At 30.5% G+C, this 18,387-nt stretch overlaps 1 protein-coding gene across 1 annotated transcript in view; it reads right to left on the bottom strand.

Annotated features, from left to right (window-relative positions):
* The window catches only part of LOC111631470 (C-myc promoter-binding protein-like), a 50,442-nt gene extending 37,217 nt beyond the window's left edge, over positions 1-13,225 (bottom strand). Inside the window, exon 1 of the mRNA XM_023375715.1 lies at positions 12,778-13,225. The gene's annotated coding sequence lies outside the window, so the exon portion shown is untranslated. The remainder of the gene's footprint in view (positions 1-12,777) is intronic.
* Positions 13,226-18,387: the final 5,162 nt, after the last annotated feature.

Genomic DNA, 18,387 nt, shown 5'->3' with positions numbered 1-18,387 from the left:
ATAATCGAAATAATAATAATTGACAGTGAAAGACATGTACAGTACATACAGTATGAATAATTATTTGTCTAGATTTACATATACTGTAGCTTCAATATTAAATTATTTTTTTATTAAGAAATTCAATTATTGTTTAACTTCATAATTTTTTTCATTTTATTTTTTCAATATCTGAGATCGTTGATGTTCCAACACCATATTTATTAGATAATAAACGTCCACTCTCACCACGTTTCAAACCATTGATTATACCCAATTTGTCTTTAATGATAATACAACGCGTTTTCTTTTTGATGACATATCGGTAGTAATAAAAATAAATGCTGTATTTAAATCATGATCAAATTTTCAAAAAACAAATGTTCATATTGAATTAGTACTACTACTGACAAGTATTAACAGAATGCCTATTGTTTAAAGGCCCTCTGGTGGCACAAGAAGACAAATTTTATAAAATAAAAAGCAGCTGAAACTGTCAAATTTTTATTCATAACTTGTCAAATTCAACTGTGACATTCAACTGTCAAATTTTTATTCATACAAATTTGACAGTTTTATGACAAGTAAAATTTTTTTGTTGCATTCATGGCTTTTAAGTAATGATAAACCGTTGAGGCATGAGGTCATAGGCGGTGGTCCATGTCGCCCATGCCTTACGCCGCCCTTGGCCATAGAAATGATGTAATTTCAATATAAATTATTTATAAATATGTACGTCAAGTTACAGTTTCATTACAACACAAAATGTATTAAAAAGTTTGCGACCACTGTGCCAGGTGAGATGTTGTTGGAACAAAAAAAGTTATGCATTCCATCACGTACATAAACAGTATCGCAATTCTCCAAGTGCAAATCAGCAAATTCATAAAATTTTTGTTTATCTTGAACAATTCAGATAATCAAAGTTCTACTGTACTTTGATTTTTTTTTGTAATATTATTTACTTTATATGCGATAAAAGAGAATAATTAAACTAGTTTTTGATATTTTAAACTATATACTATTAAAATAAACCACTAGCAGATATAAAATAGATTTTTATTTAAAAAAAAAACTATGACTGCTGACCTTGAAACACTTCATGAGGCCATACGACGCGCCAGCGGTCGTAGCTAAGGGATGCTCTAGCCATCTGACTGCCGGCATTCCAAGCCAAGTGCATAGACACCCACAAGAGGCCACCACTAGCATGCAGAAAAATGTCTTACGAAGCCAGAATAATTTAACCTTGAGTGAAACTACATTGTTTAATTGATGGCGGGCAGTCGGATGGCTCCGTACGACCGCCCACTGCCCGATTGTCCGTACGGATGTCAGTTAACATGTTAAGTGCTCAATATTGGTGTTTTCCAGGATAGCTCCAATATCTATCATTTGGTGTCGTTGTCAGTGCCACTCGATATTGGTAAATTTAATATAAATTAGTTTATTTTCTACTGTTGCAAAATAATTTTAATAATTGTATTTGTTATTTAATCTTACAAAATCAACTTATTTTATAATGTCTTAGAGCAAACTACATTCACAAATAAAGAGTCTGTGATGTACTGTAAACATAGCCAAATTGCAAACATGTACGTACATTTACAAGTGTGTACTGTACATACATGAATTCGTAAATTTAGATTAATTTTTTCTGTACTATATTAAAAACTAAAATTTATTTGTTTGTAAGCTTAAAATAGATTCTTATTAACCATATATTATTAAAAATGCATTTACTGTATAAATAAAATACAGAACTGAAAATGGTTATTTGTGGTTTAGCCTACTGACAAGTAAATTTGACTTACGTCGTTTATTGACTTAAGTCGTCTCTCCTAGAACCAATTACCAACGTAAGGCAAGGTATATCTGTATATGTTGGATTCTTTTTAAGGTTATAATTTTTTAATGATTTTATAGCTTTATGGTTTTGTTTTTATGGTTTCCATTACCTTGCCAAACATTATATCATGATTTGGGTTTATTCTGTTACCAATAAATCAGTCCCCATTGTTTATAAAGCTATAAATAACTTTAGCAGGTGTATAGTTTTGGATTGAGTCCTTGTATCATCATACAAGACTAGAACAATTACACCTCACATCCCAAATCTACATTGGCACATTCATACATCACTAGACTCAACAGATTTTATTGTGGAACCCCAAACTTTTATTGGCAGAACCCTAGGGTTTCATGAAACAAAAGTTGGGAAACTCTATGCTAGTGTATGCTATCTACTCTCATTACCAATTTCTTTTATTTTTTTCATAAATGCTATGATGTCTTTTGTCAATCTGAAATGTAAAATAGTGTTAGTTTCTGGTAACTTTATGATGATATAGGAGAGATGCTATGTCTTAGGAGATATTCAAGAATCTAGACCCAGTTAAGTAAAATTGGAATACCATCTTTGTATATCTATCAATCTACTCAAGCAATAAACTGTTTGTTTTTTCACTTTATTTTTGGCTAACAGGTGCACAAAATAAATTGACATAAAGCACAGATGCTCATAGACACAGTTCAAAACTAAGGCAGCTTTGATGCTTAGTGTAATTTCCAAGGAAAGCAGCTTGGAGACTCCTTTTGCTGTTCGCTATTTAGGGTGCACAATGCTTCTAAAATGTCTTGCTGCAAAACAAATACTAAATGCTGTTTTTGTTTTTTTCCTATTTTTGTAAAAGCAAAAAAATTCTCTTCAGATTTATTTTAGTTAGCAAAAACAGTACTAATATGGATCTCATAAAAGCAAAGTAGTGTAAAGTGAACTTTTGTAAAGTGGAGAGATACTTGTATGTGAAGGCACAAATTCATGACAAGCAGGCACTGAATGTCTCCCCATCATTCAAAGACAGTCTTGCTATAGAATCTTGTGTCTTTCCATACCATTGACATTGATTGGTGATTAGCAGAGGGTAATTTGCATGCAGCATGGCTATATGCATCCTGCCATTAGCATCCCAATATTGTCAGCTTTGCAAGGTTGCTGCAACAGAGAAGCATGGACTTCTATGAAATGGCAGAATTCATTAGTAAATATCATCTTTACTAATGAAGTCTGGTTATTTGGAAATAAATGGCCACTGTATTAGGTACACATAGTCAGATGTCTTTTTTTCCCAGCAACACATTTTTATTGAAACTAACATTTTTAGTATCATTCATAGGCCTTTCTCAGGTTCACAAACCAAAATGGAATGTTCTTACAATGAACATCTGACTGTAAGTACAATACATTCTAAAACAAATCTATAGATTTTTATTCTGTAAAAAAAGGGCATTGGTACTGTACATGTAGGAAGGTTTGTTTATTTTTATATATGTTACTTAGTAGTGGATGCAAAAATTTATATATATATAAATTTTTGCATCCACTACTAAGTAACATATATAAAAATAAACAAACCTTCCTACATGTACAGTACCAATGCCCTTTTTTTACAGAATAAAAATCTATAGATTTGTTTTAGAATGTATTGTACTTACAGTCAGATGTTCATTGTAAGAACATTCCATTTTGGTTTGTGAACCTGAGAAAGGCCTATGAATGATACTAAAAATGTTAGTTTCAATAAAAATGTGTTGCTGGGAAAAAAAGACATCTGACTATGTGTACCTAATACAGTGGCCATTTATTTCCAAATAACCAGACTTCATTAGTAAAGATGATATTTACTAATGAATTCTGCCATTTCATAGAAGTCCATGCTTCTCTGTTGCAGCAACCTTGCAAAGCTGACAATATTGGGATGCTAATGGCAGGATGCATATAGCCATGCTGCATGCAAATTACCCTCTGCTAATCACCAATCAATGTCAATGGTATGGAAAGACACAAGATTCTATAGCAAGACTGTCTTTGAATGATGGGGAGACATTCAGTGCCTGCTTGTCATGAATTTGTGCCTTCACATACAAGTATCTCTCCACTTTACAAAAGTTCACTTTACACTACTTTGCTTTTATGAGATCCATATTAGTACTGTTTTTGCTAACTAAAATAAATCTGAAGAGAATTTTTTTGCTTTTACAAAAATAGGAAAAAAACAAAAACAGCATTTAGTATTTGTTTTGCAGCAAGACATTTTAGAAGCATTGTGCACCCTAAATAGCAAACAGCAAAAGGAGTCTCCAAGCTGCTTTCCTTGGAAATTACACTAAGCATCAAAGCTGCCTTAGTTTTGAACTGTGTCTATGAGCATCTGTGCTTTATGTCAATTTATTTTGTGCACCTGTTAGCCAAAAATAAAGTGAAAAAACGAACAGTTTATTGCTTGAGTAGATTGATAGATATACAAAGATGGTATTCCAATTTTACTTAACTGGGTCTAGATTCTTGAATATCTCCTAAGACATAGCATCTCTCCTATATCATCATAAAGTTACCAGAAACTAACACTATTTTACATTTCAGATTGACAAAAGACATCATAGCATTTATGAAAAAAATAAAAGAAATTGGTAATGAGAGTAGATAGCATACACTAGCATAGAGTTTCCCAACTTTTGTTTCATGAAACCCTAGGGTTCTGCCAATAAAAGTTTGGGGTTCCACAATAAAATCTGTTGAGTCTAGTGATGTATGAATGTGCCAATGTAGATTTGGGATGTGAGGTGTAATTGTTCTAGTCTTGTATGATGATACAAGGACTCAATCCAAAACTATACACCTGCTAAAGTTATTTATAGCTTTATAAACAATGGGGACTGATTTATTGGTAACAGAATAAACCCAAATCATGATATAATGTTTGGCAAGGTAATGGAAACCATAAAAACAAAACCATAAAGCTATAAAATCATTAAAAAATTATAACCTTAAAAAGAATCCAACATATACAGATATACCTTGCCTTACGTTGGTAATTGGTTCTAGGAGAGACGACTTAAGTCAATAAACGACGTAAGTCAAATTTACTTGTCAGTAGGCTAAACCACAAATAACCATTTTCAGTTCTGTATTTTATTTATACAGTAAATGCATTTTTAATAATATATGGTTAATAAGAATCTATTTTAAGCTTACAAACAAATAAATTTTAGTTTTTAATATAGTACAGAAAAAATTAATCTAAATTTACGAATTCATGTATGTACAGTACACACTTGTAAATGTACGTACATGTTTGCAATTTGGCTATGTTTACAGTACATCACGGACTCTTTATTTGTGAATGTAGTTTGCTCTAAGACATTATAAAATAAGTTGATTTTGTAAGATTAAATAACAAATACAATTATTAAAATTATTTTGCAACAGTAGAAAATAAACTAATTTATATTAAATTTACCAATATCGAGTGGTGCTGACAACAATGCCAAACAGTAGATGTTGGAGCTACCGTGGAAAACACCAATATCGAGCACTTAAAAGACCGCTAAATAAGACAACAACACAGAAACACAGATGTCTTCATGTTTCGTTCTTTAGGATTTATGATAATTATATTAGCATTTACTGTAAATGTACATATTTTAATATGATTTTATGTGCTTTAACGCTTTTATAGTGATATTACGACTTCAATATTTTTGGCAAACAGACGTAAAGTCGAATATAATGACTTAAACTTGATTTTTATGTTTCCATATATTTTTGACAAACAACATATAATCGAGAACGACATAACTCGAGGTATACCTGCATATAAAAATACAATCATTAAATAAATTTCAATTATAATTTGATAATTTCAAAACAACTTTTAAATGGTTTTTAAAAACACTGTTTTAATTTTCAATTGATTTGATTTCAATTTTAATTAATTAATTTTGATTTTATTTTTAATTGTAGTTTTATAGTTTTACTTTCGATTTTCTTACTTTCGATTACTTTCGATGGCCACCTATTAGGCTTTAATTCATTGATATTTCCAGAGTTCCAACATTTTTTATTAAGGTGAAGAGTTCCGTGAAAAAAATAAGTTGAGAACCTCTGCACTAGCAATCACTTCTATTTCAATAAAACCAATATAAAAGCATTTCTTAATTATATATTTTCAGAATTTTCTCATGTTACATGTTTGCAATGTCTGAGAAAAGATAATATTTTATTTCATTAAAATTAAAATGCATAGTAATTACTCTTAGGTAAATTATTTATATTACTGTATATAGTATTATAATTATGTATAATGGATAATACTTAAAACTTGATTTGGATCTCAACCGTAATCATTTACATTCCTTTTTGATATATACAGTAGAGTCCTGCTAGTCCAAATACTGCTAATCCAAACTTGTTTCAGTCGGCGAAGAGGAAATTTTCTCTAACAACAGGTCCATTTAGGGGTGTTTCCCTTTCTCTTTTCTGAGTGAACCACGCAAATAAGGCTTCAACAAGCTTCTCAAATGTTGAGGGCCTTGCTGTTTGTCGATTTTCAACTGATTTTTCTGAAGTAGAGGCCCAAAACTGCTCAATCTTGCACGATTTTTTACAGTCGGTTATTGTGGCCTTGCCCACTACAAACTCTACTGACAATTTTGTTTCACTTTCACCCTTGTTCAGGGTGGTGCACTGACATCATTGATAGTGTTGGATCTATATAAACCAGACCTGTTTTACTGTTTGTTTCTGCATTATTTCAATTATTCGGCTAATCCAAACTGGGCTTGGTTCCAATTAGTTCGGACTAGCGAGACTACTGTAGCTATACACCAAGTTTTATAGTAATCAGGCAACTCTATCTGGTGGATAAGTTTTTGTCAATAAGTATATTTAAGATAAATTTAATTCAGTTCAGTTCATATATAAATCATTCTAATGAATATTATGGGAATAGTTTTAAAAAATTCCAAAACAGGTTACTAAATAAACAAAGCTGTTTTATTATTTGATTAAAATTATTTATAATAATTTTCTAATATTTATTTACAATATTTATTATATTTTTAAAATTTTATGTTTAAAATNTATATTTAAGATAAATTTAATTCAGTTCAGTTCATATATAAATCATTCTAATGAATATTATGGGGATAGTTTTAAAAAATTCCAAAACAGGTTACTAAATAAACAAAGCTGTTTTATTATTTGATTAAAATTATTTATAATAATTTTCTAATATTTATTTACAATATTTATTATATTTTTAAAATTTTATGTTTAAAATATACATATAAGACTAACTTATATAATTATATAAAATCACTTCTTTAACATAAGAGTTAAACAAATTTGACAACAATCATATTATTATATAACAATAAAGAAAAACTAACTGGAAAAAATGGTTATAAAAGATAAATGAATTGTAAACATATCACTGTAAATTTAAGTTTAAAAAATCAACTGATTAGTTAATGCAGAAATACATATTGCAGAATAAATATTTACATTACTATAAAGTCATTTATACACTGCACTCATATCTGATTGATTACAAATAAATCTCACCTTTAATTAAACTTATTAAATCAAATACTGTTGTATACTTATACTTTTAATCAGGATATTTAAAATAAAGCATCATTAGAGCTTTGATTAAAAGTGATATTAGTTTTATTAATATTTCAATAGATTACGGAATATAAATTGTCTATTTTTAATACTTTGGATTTCTAAATGTTTGTTTTCTACAGCTTTTTATTAATGAATTGTAATAGAAAATACTGATCATTATTTTATTTCAAAGAATAATATTACATGTTATGACATCTTTTGTAGTATTTTAAATTTTATATTGAAATAATGTATAAACAAGGTTTATTAACACCTGTTAAAATAATCAAATGAAGAATCATTGTGTTCAAACTAGATGCATAATATGCATCATCTATTTATTTATTTAAATGATTGTATTTGAAGTTAAGCATGACACTACCAGAAATTTCTGAAAATTCCTCTATTTTTTGTTATATATCAAATATAAAGTAACAGCAAGTATTTCTACAAAATTAAAATGTGATTTAAAACACATACATCATTCATTGTTTATTATAAAGGCTAAGCAGACAATGTCTTGATAATTTGGAAATACAAACCCGATTTCAATGCTTTTCTTTAGTTAATAAATAATAATCATTAGTCTAACCCTATAAATGGATCGGATAAATATAATGTTAACTTTTTTGACATCAATCTTTCATTCATAGATAGGCAAATCCACACTAAGGTCTACTTAAGCTAACCTTCCAACCCTTCTATATCTTCCTCTTTGACTCCTTCACCTATAAAATTGCAGCCTTCCTTGTCTTAATCAAGCATACTATATACTCACTTGTCCAAGGTCACAGATTGCAATGCAGAGCTAAGCAAGATCATTCATCTAGCACTATGGAATAGTCTACAGAAGCATAATATTTTCTGACTCATCAAGAACATATCACTGTAATACTAATTACACATTACATATACTAATTAAAACATGCCAAAATGTAAGCCTACTTCCTCTTCCATATTCAGGTACTCCAAAACCCTTCAACATATCTTCAAATCCATCACTAAAAACAAAAGTAAGCACACTGCCTGACTTTATACTGCCTCCTAGAGAATGTTAAAGACAAATGGAGCAGTGGAATGTACATCATCCCAACTATAAACAAGGAGATGGGCATCAACACATATTGGATACATTTCCCAATTCCATGATCAGAGGCTCACCAAGCATAAAGATGACATTAAGGAAGGTAATGCTATAATTTTGTCTTCCTATACACAAATTTCCAGTACAGAGATAAATTGGCAGGCAGCCAAAATCATCCAAACCATCTCTCACCCTTAAACCAGCATCGTGGAAAGGCATGTTACCAACATACGAATAAACAACAGGGACAAGAACTCCCTTCCCTGTCTGGCAATATCTACTTGCTCTTTCACATCAATTGCCACAATCATAGCCAACCTCCCCCACTTGTTTACTTTATAAGAGATTATCTTTTCAGCCTTTCTTCCAACACAAGCACTCATCTTTCAAATATCCATGCCATCCTCAGACATGGACAGTTCAAAGCTAAATTAAAAACATTAGTGCTCTTTTTAAAAAACCCTTTGTTAAACGTACATTAAGTAATTTAGCTAAGTTACCACAGTAGCTAAAACACAGCTATGATTTACTTGTAAAATACGTAGAATGTATTTTGTTAATATTTATTAGGTTTTTTTTTGTTTTTTTTTATTTCATTTAAACGATAAATGTGTAACAAAAAGTTGATTAAAAAAAGCTTTGTTTCGGTTATTTTTTAAATATTCTATTTTCTTAGACCTTGTGAGATACACATATCCAAAATTCTCAAACAATATTTAAAACTTTTTCCTTTCTTTCTTAGACTATTTCACTCTTAATAATGCATCTCCGTGTACACTAGTTATTTATTGGAGTTAGCACTTATGACTGAAATACCCAGGCAAAATTTTGAAAAGCTTAAACCCAATGTAAAATGAAAATTTTCATGATATAATTTTGGTAAATGTTTGCATAAATATAAACACATACCTAATTAAAATTTTAATATAATTTCATATTGTATGACAGTACATTTACAAATTTGCAATTAATTATGACTAAAGTAGTACGCATTAATTGAGGAAATAGAAAATTGAATATATCTGTAATATATAACAAAAATTGTTTAGAAGAAAATATATTTAGAGTAAAATTGCATTAAATCAATAACAGTACCATAATTATATAAAGTGTTAAAGAAAATTTATTAGTTTTATTTCTTTCCAAATTTTGACTTCAATTCTATATTAACAGGATTTTGTTAATAATAAACTGGCATCTGACTTCTGAATATATTTTTAGATTTAAATATACGTAAGCATTTATAAAATTGACATATCTTATGCCATTATTCAAAAACATTCAAGATTATAAAAGAATATTTGTAATTTAGTTGAAATCATTTAGCATCTTCAACAGCTATATAAAAATTGAAATAAAAATCTATACATTATTTCAAAGATAAAATTTACATACAAATAAAACCTTTGATATTGATATGTACAGTACATGTTTAAAAATCAGATATAACATACTGATATTAATCAATCTACTAAATTAATAGAAAAGATTGGTATAAAATATATAATACATATTTTAAATTACAAACATTTTATGGATTTATAACAATAATTTTTATCTCTATGTAATACGTCTCTGTAATCCAACAAATGGTAGACATACTCACAGCAAATTATTACATAGAGATCTAATATACAGCAATCCAGTTATATAATAATTTTTATCAAAGAACTTAAACTGAAATTTTAAATTACTATTTCAAAAACAAAGCAACATCTAGACCAATGTTTTTCAACCTTCTTGAATGTGCGACCCCTTTACAAGTTAAAAAACTCTGGCGACCCCTCTAGGGCCATATTAAAACTATATCAGTGATTTTAAAAGCTATGTATTTAATATTTAATTTTCTTTCTGTTGAAATAAATTATTGTTGATTAAAATGAAAATTTCAGAAGAATCGACAATAATTTAACACACAAAGTATGAAACTGTTGACCTTTTTTCTTTTTTAGGATCTGAATTTTCAGCTTCTACTTTTCTACTTTTTATTTGCTTTTGCAAATCAGCTCAATACTTTCTCCGCTATCATTTTCTGGGGTGGGCTGTAATTCTCGCTGAAATTGTAGATTTTTTAATGTAGTGTAGGACCTACAAGCACTTGTCTTTTTCTTCTACCCGCGATCCCCCGTGTAAGGCTTCGCAACCCCCAGGGGGGTTGCGACCCACAGGTTGAAAAACACTGATCTAGACCAACGGTTGGCAACCAGTGGTCCACAAGAAAATTTGGGTGGTCCGTGGAGAAATTTGAACATTGATCAACCAAAGGTTACGCGAAGTATTATGAAAGAAATGCAAAATGCTTAGTTGCTTTTTTCACTCATTGGGAATTTTTTATTCAAATCTATAACCAAAAACAAAGTGACTGTTATCAATAAATAATGAACAATAAACAATATTGTGAGTGTGATGGTCATCCTTTGTTGAAAAGCGCAAAGAATCCATAAACTTGTTTCAAACAAGCAGCAATGAACTTTAGGCTTGCATTAATCTGTTATAATTAAACATGAGAGTTTCATATTAATATAGTCAAATTGAACTTTTATGATCATTATTCTACAGATTTTGTATTGTTTAAAAAAAATTCATGATAATGGTCCCAGGATTCAAAATTGTGACTTTAGTGGTCCGTGAGGTGACAAAGATTGCTGATTGCTGACCGGCAACCTTTGTCACCTCACGGACATGAGAGTGTGATATATCAACAGAGCCATGGAGTGTGATATATCTCTATATCACACTCCATGGCTCTGTTTTGCTTTATATTTTGATGCTATAATTTTGTCTTCCTACACACAAATTTCCAGTACAGAGATAAATTGGCAGGCAGCCAAAATCATCCAAACCATCTCTCACCCCTAAACCAGCATCGTGGAAAGGCATGTTACCAACATACGAATAAACAACAGGGACAAGAACTCCCTTCCCTGTCTGGCAATATCTACTTGCTCTTTCACATCAATTGCCACAATCATAGCCAACCTCCCCCACTTGTTTACTTTATAAGAGATTATCTTTTCAGCCTTTCTTCCAACACAAGCACTCATCTTTCAAATATCCATGCCATCCTCAGACATGGACAGTTCAAAGCTAAATTAAAAACATTAGTGCTCTTTTTAAAAAACCCTTTGTTAAACGTACATTAAGTAATTTAGCTAAGTTACCACAGTAGCTAAAACACAGCTATGATTTACTTGTAAAATACATAGAATGTATTTTNATATATATATATATATATATATATAATTTACATTATTTAAAATTAAAATAAATTCTCAAAAAAACAAATTATTTATGCTTAAAGATTCTATATGCTCTACTCAATAAAAAGGTTCAAAATTACCCTAAGGAAATGACACCTTTTCATCATAGAGTAAGATGACGTTTTGGTACTATATAAGCATAATCAATTTTTTAAATTAATATAATAGATTTATTGCAATAAAAATAATACCAACAATAATAATCAAAGTAACTTAATACAAAAACTCTATCAAAATATATTTTAAAATATACTTATCATAATATATACTATTTTTATTAAAATAAATATAAGTAAACAACTTTAAATTTACCATTGTGTAAATTGCATAACGTATTTTGTAACAAATCAGTGAATATCTGAAAAGGAATTCCAGGATAAACTCCCAAAAAAAACAAAAAATGTTTATTTAAAACATTGGCTTGTAATTTATGAAGATCTATGACCTTTAAATTAAAACAATGATTAAATAAGTAAAAATAGAAACAGAAATACAACATAAAATACTATTTTGGTTTAAATATATTTACTAACAATTTATATCACATCACACTGTATATAAAGAGATGGACTTCTTGTGGCCTTAGGCTATAACATGTAGGAGGCCCTTCCCCTCTACTAAATAATGATATAATTAAAAATACCAGGCTCTAAGCTGCATTTTATTTAGTTTACTAGCAAAAAAAATCCGGCCTCCGTGTATACAATATTCTGTAACAACACTTCAGCGAAACGCCATTTAAGTTTTCCAGTTTTTCAATTTATTTAACTGTTATATAAAACACATAATAATAGTTAAAATCGTTTAAATTAACAGAAATCAATAATTAAAATCGTCGGTAGACTTATATAAAGCAAGCACATGCCTTCCTGTTGATTATGTTTACGAAATTGACATGGAAATTGATTAATATATTTTCCTTCTCGTTATTGTTAAATCGAAGTTGTCAATTACATCGAATCGTCACGTGTTCCTTATCCGTGTAAAATGAATTAAATCATTACCTAAAATGAAACTTCATCTTCTAATATTAAACTTTCCTGTTAAATTCGTATTAGTGGCCGCCATCTTTCCGAACGTACAGTACAGACTTATGGGAAGAGAGATGACTCATTATCGAAAATAAAAATAATTATTATTCCTTTCAGCATTTATTATATCGTAATTTATTTATCCGTAGAGAATGTAACAGTGAAGGATTTTTCTTTAACGAGTGTTAATCGTCATACAATTATAAAGATATTCATATGGCGGATACTGCCGTTTAAACAAAATGAATTTCTATATCCTGTTTGCTTTAAAATAAGCCGTATTCAAACTACATAAATCTAATTTGCCTTCAGTTTTAAAAAACATTTATCACAAATCAAAAATATAAATTTCATTTTCATTCTATTCTAATTATCAGTTTGGCAGAAGATTGAAAAGTTATCTTTGCGATAGAAATCCCCATTCTTAAAACTATAGTATTATGGTCAATAATGTGGTCCACTCTGCCGTTCATATACTGTATACTATAGCTTAGAAATTATATATTATAAACAAACCTGTAATTTGTAAACATTGAAAGTCAGAAAAAATAATAGCGAGGTTGCGGCCGAAGTTTCCATCTCTCAAACGTGAACGTCGAACGTTCGACGTTCAAGTCTGAGAGATGAAAACTCCGGCCGCAACCTCGCTAATAATACATTTGTCATAACTAAAGAGGATATATTTATTTATTCCTTGGAGTGATTTAATTCATTTAAATAAAATATTCAGAGTTTAGTTTTTATTAGAATAAATTAATAGAGAGGTTGCGGTCGACGTTTCCATCGAGAAAACGTTTACGTCGGACGTTCAGCACCGCATTCCTGTAAGCCTAGAAGTTTGACAATGGAGTTTGGAACGTCGAGCATGATTCCACTGATGTTCCAAACTCCATTGTCAAACTTCTAGGCTTACAGGAATGCGGTGCTGAACGTCCGACGTAAACGTTTTCTCGATGGAAACGTCGGCCGCAACCTCTCTAATATAGAGAATTTAATTAAAGACGGTCTAGCAATACCTTTCGAAATTAAATGCAAATTATTAGTTATTATCGATTTTTAAAAATTCTAAAAGATTTTCTTGCTTAAACTCGCCAATATAGAATGAATTTCAATGTAACAGAGAATGCTATGTGAAAATGATATATAAAGTATTGTAATTACAATACTTTAAAAAGATAGTTTTAGTAAAAATAAAAATAACAATTGTAAATAAAATAAAAATTACGTGATGACAGATGTGGTAATAACAATTTTCACTAAAAAATATCTTTATAAATATCAATATCAATACTTTGAGTCCAATAGATTTGTTATCGCACAGGTCAGTATGAAAGTATCTAAAATAAAAATAGTAAGAGTGATCATTTGAGATATTTTACCGTTGCAATCATCGTGGTTTTCAGAGTATTATAAAAAAAATAAGCAAGATATTAAGGATGATGTACCAAAATGCGTGTTTGTAAAGGTTTATTGCAAGAGCTCATGTTAAATTTTAGGATAAAAACAAAGAAAAAACACTATAAACACAGATTTTATTATTAAACGCTTTTATTTAACTTGTTTTGTATCACCCTCAAATTTCATCTACTTCTAATTAAGATAGAAGGATGAAACACGCCTAAGTACGATGACAATTCATTTTAATGTTGTTTTAGGAGTGGCCACATCCCCATCATCCTCCTCATCCCGAAATCCGATAAACATAACTAAATGTAGAATTTAATCATGTGTTTATGTGAATGCAATTAGAAATGTATAATATATGGTAGGGTGATCCACTCCAACCATTTTTTTCAATCTCTAAAAACATGACCAATAAAAGCGGTTTTTTTTTCTTTTTAATACATTAAAATTATTATATCCGCCTTTATTCGGGATAAGAAGATACTTTGGATCATCATTTAACTAATAATTAAAAGTCATATAAAATAATAAATATTAAACTCGACTTCATTCATATATAAATATATGAAAGCAATGTCTTAGGCCCTATATTTTATGAAGTTTACTTTTGAAAAAAATTAAACCAAATTACATTATATACTAATTTACTTACTTAATGTTCATTTAATTATGTCAAATGCTAATTGAAGAAAAATCAGGGATAAAAATTGAAATTCTTCGCGCTTAAAATATGTAGGACAAATTAATAAATTGAGATCCATTACTAAAAATAAAATATCGCTTCTTTGCTTTGACAGGGGCACAACCAAAACACATGATTTTGCTTTTTAATTATGCCACTATCGAAGCAAAGCTGCGATAATTACAACATAAAATGGCAAACTCTTCACTATGATTCACAGAAAAGAGAAGAATTAGAAAAGTTGTCAACAGATAAATCTTTCATTCATTTCATCTAAAGTTAATTAAATTAAATGTTTCAATAATAGTTGTGAATTTGAAAATATTAGTTATTTAGCAAAATGAAAACTGACATTTCCTCATTCTAATATCATTGAGGAACAAATTTTTATTAATAATGAATAATGCTAATAATGAAAATAGAGTATACATTAAAAAGTTTCCTTTTAAGTTATACTGTACTTGTATTTTTAGATTAATTAAAAAACAATGATATCATATATTATTAAAATTTAATGAAAAATGACAATACAGTAGAGCGTCGATTATCCGAATCAATTGGGACTGGGGTTGTTCGGAAGCTCGGTGTTTCGGATAACCGATTATGTACGAAAAAATATATTAATTTATCCCATCTTGACATTTTTCTCCGTTGCGTGTCGCTTCGCGTTGAATTTTCGTCGATGTTAAGCCTAACGAAGACTATTGTATCGTTAAAAATTATTTTTTTATTTTGTACGAACAAAATAAATATATTGAAAAATATAAAAACAATAAAAAATTATACTTCAGAAGTTAATTTAGTATCAAAAACGTAAAATATTTGAGTAGCACAAGACATGGCCAAAGATTGCAGCGCCACAGCACTGGCGAAAATTTAAATTTGCCGACTGGAATTCTTTCGGATGATTGACTTTCGGATAATCGACGCTCTACTGTATTTCAAAATAAGTAATTGGTTTATTATTGTGATAATAAATACTGTACGTGAAGTGCCAAGCGAAAGTATGATACATTGCCAACGAATCTACAAGATGGCCGCCAGTAAAGTATTAGTCTTTGACGGATCCTTTATTGTCGGTATGGGCGCTACAGGTTGAGACTCTTTCTACCCGTGGTGTCCTATCCTATTGAGAATCAGTAATGGAAATATTATGGCAAGCCATGTAGCCGCGATCGGCTTGGAGGAATGAATCAATATTGTTGTTCCTCAAATAATTGGACTGAATCTTTATTGATCCTGTTAAAATACATACGTTTTGTGAAATATAAGATGATCTACGATATGTCTCGTTTCGATCTTATCTGCACTCTGTGAAAGACATTTTAGTAGTCATCGGCTTGCCAATTAACGTTTGTCTAAGCGCCTTATGCGGCTGCACAGTTTGGTCTAACTAGAGCTGTGTTACACTTCATGCTCAAACTGTTTGGGCGGACACTTTCAAGTACCTCAATGTTTGCACCTACCTCAAGCTATAGGTTCAAATACTTTTTACATATATAAAAAATAAAGTCTACTGTAAATAATTATGATTATCAAATGCATCATTGTTTATTAAATTAATTCATAGACTGAATGGAGCAACTGTAAGTTAATGGGTCCGAAGGCAAACAGTTAAGAAAGGGACCCAAATCAAGATCGGAAATCTCAAAATAAATTTTCTGAATTGTTCAAAATCTATATATAATCTACCAGCAGATGAGTCCGGCATTGCTCGGACAAAAAATAACAGCAGAAATTAAGATTATTAGATTATTTCGTACTTCTAACCAGAGTCGGCCTTACCATAGGGCGAACGGAGCAGCTGCTCCAGGCGCTAAGGCGTCCTAGGAAAAAAATATATTTTTTTCACTTTTCGATATTTTAATTGCAAGCGTGTGGCCAGTATGTGAATGGCCTTATCTGTTGAGATGCGCGTGGGTCGAGTGCGTGGGAGGGGTTCCACCCCGGGCGCCATAATAGGATCTCGCTCCATCCTAAAACTTGCCTCGGGCCGGCACTGCTTCTAACCCTTCTATTACATTATATTATACGGGTCGATAAATCCCCAGGAATTTTTCGGGGACTTCATCCCTCACCACCCAGCAGCCGCCCCATTGTAGGCTTGGCCGAATCCATAATGGGCTTGCTAAAAGAGGCCCTCTGTGTGATAAACTCTTACCTAAGATAACCTTTGTAGTTATACAGTAAATCAAATACTATAATATAATGTAAGGGTTAGAAATACAAAATAATCTAATAATCTTAATCTTTGCTGTTATTTTTTGTCCGAGTAACGCCGGTCATATCAGCTAGTCATTCTTCATCTATGTATATAAAGAAGGATGTTTGTTTGTTCGCTATACAATCCTAGGTCGTTCGACCAATTGCTACGAAACTTGGCAGTTGCGCTTACATACTTCTAACTTGGATAATGTCGTACATCCCATCCCAAAATATCTATTTAATTTCTGTAAATCAATTAATTTCCTACATTAGAAACGATGATTTACACGTAGCGCTATCTATTGTCAAAAAATTCAACAAAATCATAAACTAAATATAATTCTTACAAAAAAACGATATAATTTTTTAAANTTTACTTTTAATATTACTGATATGTCATCGAAAAGAAAACGTGTTGTATTGTCATTAAAAGACAAATTAAAGTATTTGTTTCGATTATCCGGATTTTTCCTTATCCGGACTACCTTCATTCCCAATTAGTCCGGATAATCGAGGTTCTACTGTAGTTAGTTTGTCATGGGTTTGGGCAATGTGCAGTTTCCGGGTTTATTTCACGGGCAATAGGGGGCAGCTTTACATAAAAGTCTTCCCGGGATGCATTCCCCTCGGCTGTTCGCTCACCTAGATCAACTCCGCTACACAGCTTGAGGTACTGAATGCATTATTTTATTAATTACATACAACGCAGTGACATATATACAGTGGTACCTCAGGATACGAAATTAATCCGTTCCGAAACTGAGATCGTATCATGAAAATGTCGTAAGGTGGATCATCTTTTCCCATAAACTAAATATAATTCTTACAAAAAAACGATATAATTTTTTAAAAAAATATATATTACATTCACTTAATTATTGCGACAGGTAGCATATAGCACTTGTCACTCGGATTTTTTTTCATTTCTGAACGATACTTTCCTAATGCATGCCCTCCAGTAGCCGAATGGATAAAACCGCCGAACACAAGTACAGTAGAACCTCCATTATCCGGATTTTCGATTATCCGGATTGTTCAAAATAAACAAAAATTTTACGAATTTGCTAATTTGCACTTGGCGAATTACAACACTGTTTATGTACGTGATGGAATGCATAACGTTTTTTGTTTCGACAACGTCTCACCAGGCACAGTGGCCGTAAACTCTTAAATATATTTTACGTAGTAATAAAAATATAACTTGACATACGTATTTATAAATAATTTATATTCAAATTACATCATTTCTATGACCAAGGGCGGCGTAAGGCATGGACGACGTGGGCCACCGC

Source organism: Centruroides sculpturatus, unplaced genomic scaffold (assembly GCF_000671375.1).
Source record: "Centruroides sculpturatus isolate CEXI.00-Female unplaced genomic scaffold, Cexi_2.0 scaffold519, whole genome shotgun sequence".
Classification (NCBI taxonomy): domain Eukaryota; kingdom Metazoa; phylum Arthropoda; class Arachnida; order Scorpiones; family Buthidae; genus Centruroides; species Centruroides sculpturatus.
The sequence above is the reverse complement of the archived record's forward strand: the minus strand, read 5'-3'. Positions and strand labels throughout refer to the sequence as shown.